Source organism: Hyaena hyaena, unplaced genomic scaffold, assembly GCF_003009895.1.
Source record: "Hyaena hyaena isolate Hyena2069 unplaced genomic scaffold, ASM300989v1 scaffold_315, whole genome shotgun sequence".
NCBI lineage: Eukaryota > Metazoa > Chordata > Mammalia > Carnivora > Hyaenidae > Hyaena > Hyaena hyaena.
The window spans coordinates 1,963,494-1,971,765 of NW_024080948.1; positions in this window are offsets into that span (position 1 = coordinate 1,963,494).

Genomic DNA, 8,272 nt, shown 5'->3' on the forward strand with positions numbered 1-8,272 from the left:
ACTTGGATCCTCTTCTGCCTTGAGAGGTGTCCACTTTATCCATCTATCCATTCATGCATTCATTAATTCATTCCAGTCTCCTCTCTGGTCTCCCTGTTTCCACCTTTAGTTCCCCCCCAACCCGCTCCCAAAATCCAACTTCCACCCAACAGTTCCAGTTAACTTTAAAAACATCACTCAGATTTTGCCACACCCCTGCTGATTAAAACCCTCCAAAGGCCTCTGTGGCTCTTACAAGCTTGACAAGGTCCTACGTGCTTGGCTGTTGCCCACCTGTCAGTGCTCATCTCTCACCACTTTGCATCTTGCGCCTCTCACTTCTACCTCAGGGCCTTTGCACATGCTGAGCCATCTCCAAGGAGTGCTCTTCTGCCAGCTTGGCTCCTTCTCATTCACCAAGGCTCAGCTGCAGTGTCCCTTCCCTGGAAAGGCCTTTCCTGGCCACCCTTGCTGAAGTAGGGGTCTTCTTGCTCTTCTCTCTCACTGCTCACTCATGGGTGTCTTCACTGGCACTCAGATCTGGAAACAAACACCTTGGTTCCACAGATGATGCCATGTACCCAGAAAAGGGGCCAGAACACAGTGCAAGCTGATAGCCAGGAACCGGTCACACCACCCTCAGGTCCGCTGTGTTGAGACTTCTGACCCAGATCAAGGTGATAAAGAATCATGAGGGCAAAGAAGTAAGGTCTGTGAAGGCACCTTTTATGAGACAGCTACAGCTGTGGTCCCTCCTGCCACTCTCCCGGCAAACAGAGCAGGGGGTGGGGTGGGGGGTGGGGCCTCTGCTCCTATTGCGGGCCTAGGAGGGGGCTTTCCAGGGACCAGGTAGAGGCTTCGGGGGACATGCAGTGGCCTGGTTTCTATCTTTTGCCTGAGACAAAGAGGCTGTGAGCTGCCATCACAGTGGGCAGAGTGGCTTCTGAGGAAAATTATGGCTCTGGATAGGGTCAAAGCTTGTGTGCATGGTTTTCCAAGAACCCTGCAGGGATTGGCTTAAGTCCTTCACAACACCATCTCCTGGATGGGCAGGGAAGGATTCTAGAGAGCCAGGGGCCAGGGGTGGCATGCGGGGTGGTCAGCCGCTGGAGGGGCTCTGCCCTTGTCTGAGCTTGCAGCTTGAGAGGCTTGGGAGGGAGGTTTGAAAATACCCCCAAGAAGGTGACCACCAGAACTCTATAAACATTTTTTGGCTCCCTAGAGGCGAGAGAGCAATACTAGCAGCCAAGGGAAACTTGCCCTTTTTCCTCTCTTTTCTGACTGTGCTCCATCCCTGGATGGAACCAGAGAGGAAGGGAACACGTTGTTTGTGTGTGTGTGTGTGTGTGTGTGCGTGTGTGTGTGTGTGTGTGAGAGAGAGAGAGAGAGAGCGAGGGGAGGGAGAGAGAGAGGGAGAGAGAGAGAGAGAGTGAAAGCCAGTCCACAGAAGCCTTGGTTAGGGGAGGGGAGAGAGGGTGAAATCAGAGATACTGAAAGCTGGACACACAGGCACCACAAAGTGTCAAAGTAGAAAAGACCACTTCCATTCTCGAGATGACCAAACTGAGGCCCAGAGAGGAAAACAACCCCATTTTCCAGATAAGCGAGGTTCTTAGAGAAGGGAAGTGATGTGCCCAGGGCCCCACAGCAATAAAATGTGGAGCCAGTTCTGTCTGACTCTGCAGCCTATGACCTGCCCCTTTGTCCCAGCTGTCCCAGCTGACCCCATCACCTCCAGCTGGGACAGGGATGTCCTTCTCTGAGAAGTGCATGGTCTTATGGAAACCCAGAAAGAGTGAGAGGACGTGGCCAGGCCGGCCAGATGAGATCCGGAGGACTTACACATTGTGACTGTCCCAGAAGGCAAGGAGGAAGCCGCCTGCAGGAGCTCTCCCGAGTGGGCTTCGGTCCTCAATTTAAAGGGGCTCTTTTGGGGCACCTGGGTGGCTCAGTCGGTTAAGTGTCTGACTTCAGCTCATGTCACGATGTCACAGTTTGTGGGTTCGAGCCCCGCGTTGGGCTCTGTGCTGACAGCTCAGAGCATGGAGCCTGCTTCAGATTCTGTGTATCCCTCTCTCTCTGACCCTCCCCTGCTCATGCTGTCTCTTAGAAATAAATAAACCATAAAATTGTTTTTTAAATAAAAGGGCTCTTTGTCGGCACCAAAGATGCCATGAGAATGGCAGATTTCATATGTGGTGCCCACCCTGTTGCCTGGAAGTGGCTGTTGGAGTCCTCGAGGGTCAGGACTCCGCAGAAGCACGTGATGGCGGATTCGCAGTGTGGCCACGGGCCATACAGATGCGATGCTCTTGCTGAGTGCCACCTGCATTCTGGTTAAGGATGTTGCATTCCCTTGCAGTCATCGAGGAGATAACAGCGTGGAGAAAACATCCAGACAGGATGGAGGTGGCTAGTGCTTTCGGACACATCAGTTCTCCTCCCTGGGCCTCAGTCTCCCTAGCTGTCAGGTAAGGATGCTGGGCTCCTGGATGCTGGAGAGGGGGTCAGTGAGTAAGTAGTGAGGAGTGGGCAGCTCCCGAGGACACGTCTGCTCTCAGGAAGGCTCCGGGGCCATGCGGGTTCTGTCCGAGGGACCTGTCCAGCTACCTGGGCAAAAGGACCTGTTAGGCAGCCCCCCACAACATTATGTATAACAACCCTAAGGTGGGACCAGCTTAAATGTCCAGCAACGCGTGGGATTCATCAAATACATAGTTTATTTTAGAAACTTCTATTTTTTAGAAAAAAAAATTTTTTTTTTCCAATCTGGAAAAATACTGGAAGGAAACTCACCAAAATGGCAACAGTGTTTATTTCTTGGAAGCGTCATCACAGTTGACTTGTACCATCTTCCTTGTGTTTTCAGAATTGAAAAAGTTTTTATGCTGAATACATTTTTTTTGGATCAGCAAACAGCCCCATGAAATGGCTGGAAAATGAGTAAATAAAGGTCAGGTGGAGAGCAGGGGAGTGGAGGAAGCCTCACCCCTTTCCCAGCACCACCCACAGCCCCCTCCGCCCAGGATTCCAGGCAGACACGGCTCGGCTCGGAAGGGCCAGCAGATAGACAGACAGATAGATAGCCGTTCCAACAAAAGCCCAGTCACGCCAGTCCCGGAACCACCGCTAGAACTTCATGGGCGTAATCCCTCTTTTGTGGGACAAGAGTAGATTAGATTCAGTGCAAACACGTAAGCCAGACTTCTGGCTTCCCAGGGACACAAAGACCAGATATGCCCTGCGCTCGTAGGGCTCACGGTCAGGGTGGGGGACCACACAAGGTGGGACACACAGTGTGTATCTTACAGGGACAGAGAGGTCAGGCTTTGGGTCACGATCAGGGTCAATGCAGGCAGAGGGCTAAGCGCGGTGACCCCCCCCCCCCCCCACTCAGGCAGCATGGGATGCGGTAGAGTTCAGCTAGGCATTGGTAAAGTGCTCTTAGAAGGGGAGCCCACGGCGACAGTGCAGGAACTGAGGTGAGCCCAGGAGCATGGCGCCAAGTGCTGTGATGGAGGTTGGCACGGGACTTGTCGTCAGGGCCAGAGTGTAGGACACAGGCAAAGGGTGCCAAATGGTGAGACTGTCAAATGACCGTGAGGGGGGTTCACATGCATCTAGTATGTGACAGTTCCCAGCAGCTCAGAGGGCGTGCGTGCACTGCCTGACCGGGGAGGAGGGTAGATCAAAGAAGGCTTCATGGAAGGGGTGACATTTGATCTGGGCTTCGGGGATAATGGTAAGAGGCTGGTATTGAGGACTAGTGGAGGAGGGATTTCCAGGAGGAGGGGCCAATGAAGGAGGTGGGTTTTGGAAAGAGGGAGTCTGGGGGGCTCCTCCAAGTCTTGTGATGGAATAGAGTAGGTGGTAGGGAGGCGGGGTGGGGCCATCTGCACCAGAAACTAGACTGCAGGTTGGAGGTGAAGTGGGGCTGGGGTCCTGGGAGCCCCTTGGCGTGCCCTGGAGCCTCCCTCAGCAGAGGGCAGTCTGGTGTGACCTCCGAGGCCAGGCCTCGGGGACCCTGCTTGTCTGAACACCCTGGCCCCAGCTGTCCTGAGGCCTCTGTTTCTCTCACACGCGCACCAGCTGGTTTCTGTAGGTTCTTGTCATCTTTCTTCTGCCTCTCCCTCTGTCCTTGTCTCTGTCCATCTCTCGCCACCTCAGAGGCCCAGGAGGGAGCTGGGGGAGCCAGGTGGAGAGCACAGGTGTGGGCACTTTGACAGGTGGTCCCCCACCGCCCCTGCCCCCCAGCTACACATGGGTGGCCTTGGACAAATGTGTCCCCAGGAGGTGCTTGGGCCCTGCCCTCGTCCCTCAGCGATGACTGACTTGCTGGCTCAGTTGTGGGCCTTGAAGGGAGCCACCCAGCCATATGAGCACTCACTCCTTGTTCTGAGCACTCCCAGGCTCCGTTCTGGAGCCCTATTAACTCCTAACCGCCAGACGTCGGTGTGCTGTGGTAAGTGCTTCCTCAAAGCCCAGCCAGGGCCACTCTTAATATGATTTCTACTGAGATCGTTTCAGTCGTTTTTGTTGACATTGTGTAGCTGTAACCGGAAAGACTACGTGGCTTTACAAGCTGGGGGATGAGAACTATCCTCTGGAGTTTCTGTCCATCCTTAGAAACAGGGTCTGGCTGTGTGTGCATGTGTGCGAGCTGGAAAGTGAGGGTTCCCCTGGGAGATGGGGGTCCCTGGGTCAGGCCTCTGAGAGCAGCTGAGGCTCCAACTGGGGAGCCTCAGTTTGGGGGACTCAGAGGTTCAGCCTCATGACCTCCCAAATGGTCATCCTCAGAGGCAGCCTCTCAGGGGTGACCAGGTGGGGAGGGTGGGGAAGGTCTCACCAGCAGCCGTGAGCAGACCCAGGGAAGCACCTATACCTGGAGCTGGAGACTTGTTATGTGTGTGTGTTGGGGGGGGTGGGCTGTACAGTTTAGGGGTCTGCCTCCAATATTTCTTCCTGACTCCCTCATTCTCTCTTTTTTAAAAAAAATTTTTAAATGTCTATTTTTGAGAGAGAAAGAGAGAGAGAGAGAGAGAGAGAGAGAGAGAGACAGAGCATGAGCGGGGGAGGGGCAGAGAGAGAGAGGGAGACACAGAATCTGAAGCTGTCAGCACAGAGCTCGAACCCATGAATCGTGAGATCATGACCTGAGCTGAAATTGGACGCTTAACTGACTGAGCCACCCAGGCGCCCCTCCCTCATTCTCTTAAGGAGCTCAGGACAGGTGGGACAGACAGACACAGTCAGCCAGCAAGTAAGTGGGCCGGTCAGGGAGTTGTATTACACACTCCATGTGTGTGGACACAATTCTGGGTGTACTTTGGACAAAGCAGGGAGCAATCAGTGCCCTTCCCTTCCCGGGCTTACATCCTCCTGGGGAGAGAGTGAGCCAGAAATGGACAAGGAAACATAAGAACATAGCACTCACTTGTCTCAGTCATAGGACAGAGATAAAAAATAAGGAACAGGTATGGAGGGCTCGAACCATCAGGGCCTCAGGAGGGTTTGAGTGGTTTTAGACCCTCGGGGAACTAGATGCCCTCCCCCAGCACCACACACACACACACACACACACACACACATACACACACACACATACAAACACACACACCAGGCAAATCCCGCCTTGTTCTGCTTCTGAATTTCACATGTTTCCTTTCTTTGGAATGCAGTTTTGGGGGCTGATTATGTATGGAAGGAGAGCTTGTCTGAGGTATGGAATAGGGATGGTCCTACCATTTCTGAGAGCTCATTCCCTGCCAGACAGAGCCTCTGGCCAGTTCACTCTGCTCCCCTCATCGTACAGATAGGGGATTGGAGGTGTAGAAAGGAGGGTTGGCTTGCTCAAGGTCACACAGCTCCCTGGATAAGAGGCCAGGATCTGAACTCTGGTTCGTCTGACTCTGAAACCGGCGCTCAGCCTTTTAGTCCCCACCTCCCGCCCACCTGCTGCTAGCGTACCGGCCTTCCCTGCCTGCCGCTTCTGCCTTCATGGTTTGCAGTGTGTGCCAAAGCCTGGGCTTACTCTCTACTCAGCGTGCATTTTGGAGTCATGATTGAAAACGTAAATACATTCAATATTCTATTTCTTACGGAAATGGTGTAACATTACCCAAAGTGAGAAAACAACACTGCTTCCCATAAATCAGAGGCGACATCACGACGCTAGTGGCCACAGTGGACATTTGTGGCTATAATTCAGCTTAGTGAGCACTTATGCGCCCTTTGCTTGCATTATTTAATGGGACCGTTTAACCCTACACTGATGCCTGGAGGTGGGCACTGTTTTATCCACAGTTTTCAGGTACGATTTGTATGAGTCCCTTTCCGAGAGGCGAGATATTTTTCCTAAGGTCACAGTGAAAACAAACAGAAGGACGTCGTTGAACACCGGCCAGCAGTGTTGCGGCTCGAGGCACCTGGAGGGAATCCCCCGTGTTTGGAGAGGTGTTGCACGAGCATATTCTGCCAAGCCCTTTGTATCGGAAGGATGGGGAAAGAGTGGGAAGGTGACTCACTTTCTCACCCCACTGATGGTGAGGGAGGCAGCTCTGCTTCTGGAAAAGTTGCAGCAGGCTCTCTGTCATGCATCAGAAAGTGCCTTGGAACGATTTCTGAGTGCGTGCGAGCCAGATCTGAAACGCCTTACCACCGTGCGGCAGTTCTGTCTGCTGGCACCAGCAGAGGCTCTAAACCCCAAACGAAGTTGAGTTCTTGAACATCATCTCACCTTTTCTGGCCTTGCAATCTCTGTGGTTTGACAGTGTCTTGCGCTTTGCTTCTCTTGACTTCCCGGCTGGGGTGAGGGTGGGGGAGCCCGGGAGGGGAGCAGGGGGACCCATCAGCACCTCACTCGAGGTCACCCACGTGGGAGTAGGTTCCTGTGCTAACATCTACTACCAAGTCACCCAGTCCTGCAGGGGAGCAGAGAGGAGAGCCAGCAGGCCCATCTGAAGGCAGGGGCATCGCAGAGCTGGAAAGGGACATTCAGCATGCCCCCACTCCCGCCCTGCCCCTCCCGCCCTGCTTCTCTGCCTTCAGCATTTACTGCTTCTGGGAGAGGCCATTCCAGAGTTTTCTTGTGCACAGAGGACCTGGCTTCTGGCCTGCTCCCCCTCATTCTTCCCCTCCCCCTCTTGCCTCCTGAGTCCCCCCCACAAATGGCATCTCTGGCCTCCCTGCTCTCCCCTCCTCGGCCTGATCTCACCTCCAGCCTCATTATTTCTTGCCCGGGGCAGTTGTAGCAGCCTCCTCACTGTCCTCCTGGGGTCAGACCTGGCCCCCTCAAATTTCCCGTCTGTGCTGTAGACCTAGGCAGACCCATCTCCCCTCCCCACAACATTCGTACCAGTTTACATTCGTACCCACAGAGTCTGAGCGTTCCTGTTGCTCCGCTCCAGCACCGACACGTGGTGGTATCTGTTCCTGTCAATTTTAGTCTTTCTGGTGGATGTGCCAGTGCCGTCTTGTCATAGAGTGTGCCCCTGGCTCGGTATGGCCTCGGGAGGACACCCAGCTCTCAGCCTTAGCGCTGAGTTCCCCAATGTCCAGCCCTTCTCTGTCCGGCCTCCCCTTTAACTTTCCTACCACATTCACCTGAGCGTGTGTTTTTCCTCCATGCATCTGACCAGTTCATTTTCTCTCTGCTTCTTACATGGCTGGTTCCTCCGCCTAGAATGTGCTCCTGCCCTCGCTCATCTGACGACTCCCCAGTGATCTTTCTAGACCATACGTGTCACTTTCATGCAACCTTCCTGGACTTCTCACTCAGAGGAAGTCATTTCCTCCTTGGTGCTGGGACAGTCCTTCCCAGCTACTTCTCCTGCAGCTCTGAGCACCCTGCTCTGTAACCGCCTCACTCACTGGACTGGGAGCTCCATGTCCTGACACCCGTCTGACCCATTCCCATGTCTCCAGCATCCAGCACAGAGTCCGCACCTAACAGGAGCTCGGGAGGCACTTCACAACATCGACGGAGGTGGCCGTGGGGACGGCTTGCCTGCTGATGGCCACCGCACGCTCGTGTGTGCTGGGCACATCGGCTCCCTCACTGAATCCTCACCCCTGCCCTGGGAGGGAGAGGTATTAGCATCCCGGTGACACAGGCGAGAAACTCAAGGCCCAGAGAGGCCAGGAGACCTGCTCCAGGAAACAGCCGCCATGTGCCAAAGCTGGAAGATGTGGGCATCTTCTTACCACTTGGGCATCTGCTCCCATGTCCCCTCCTTGGAGGGGTCTTCCTGCATTTCCTTCCTGCACTCCCCAGCCACAGCCCCATCTCTCTCCA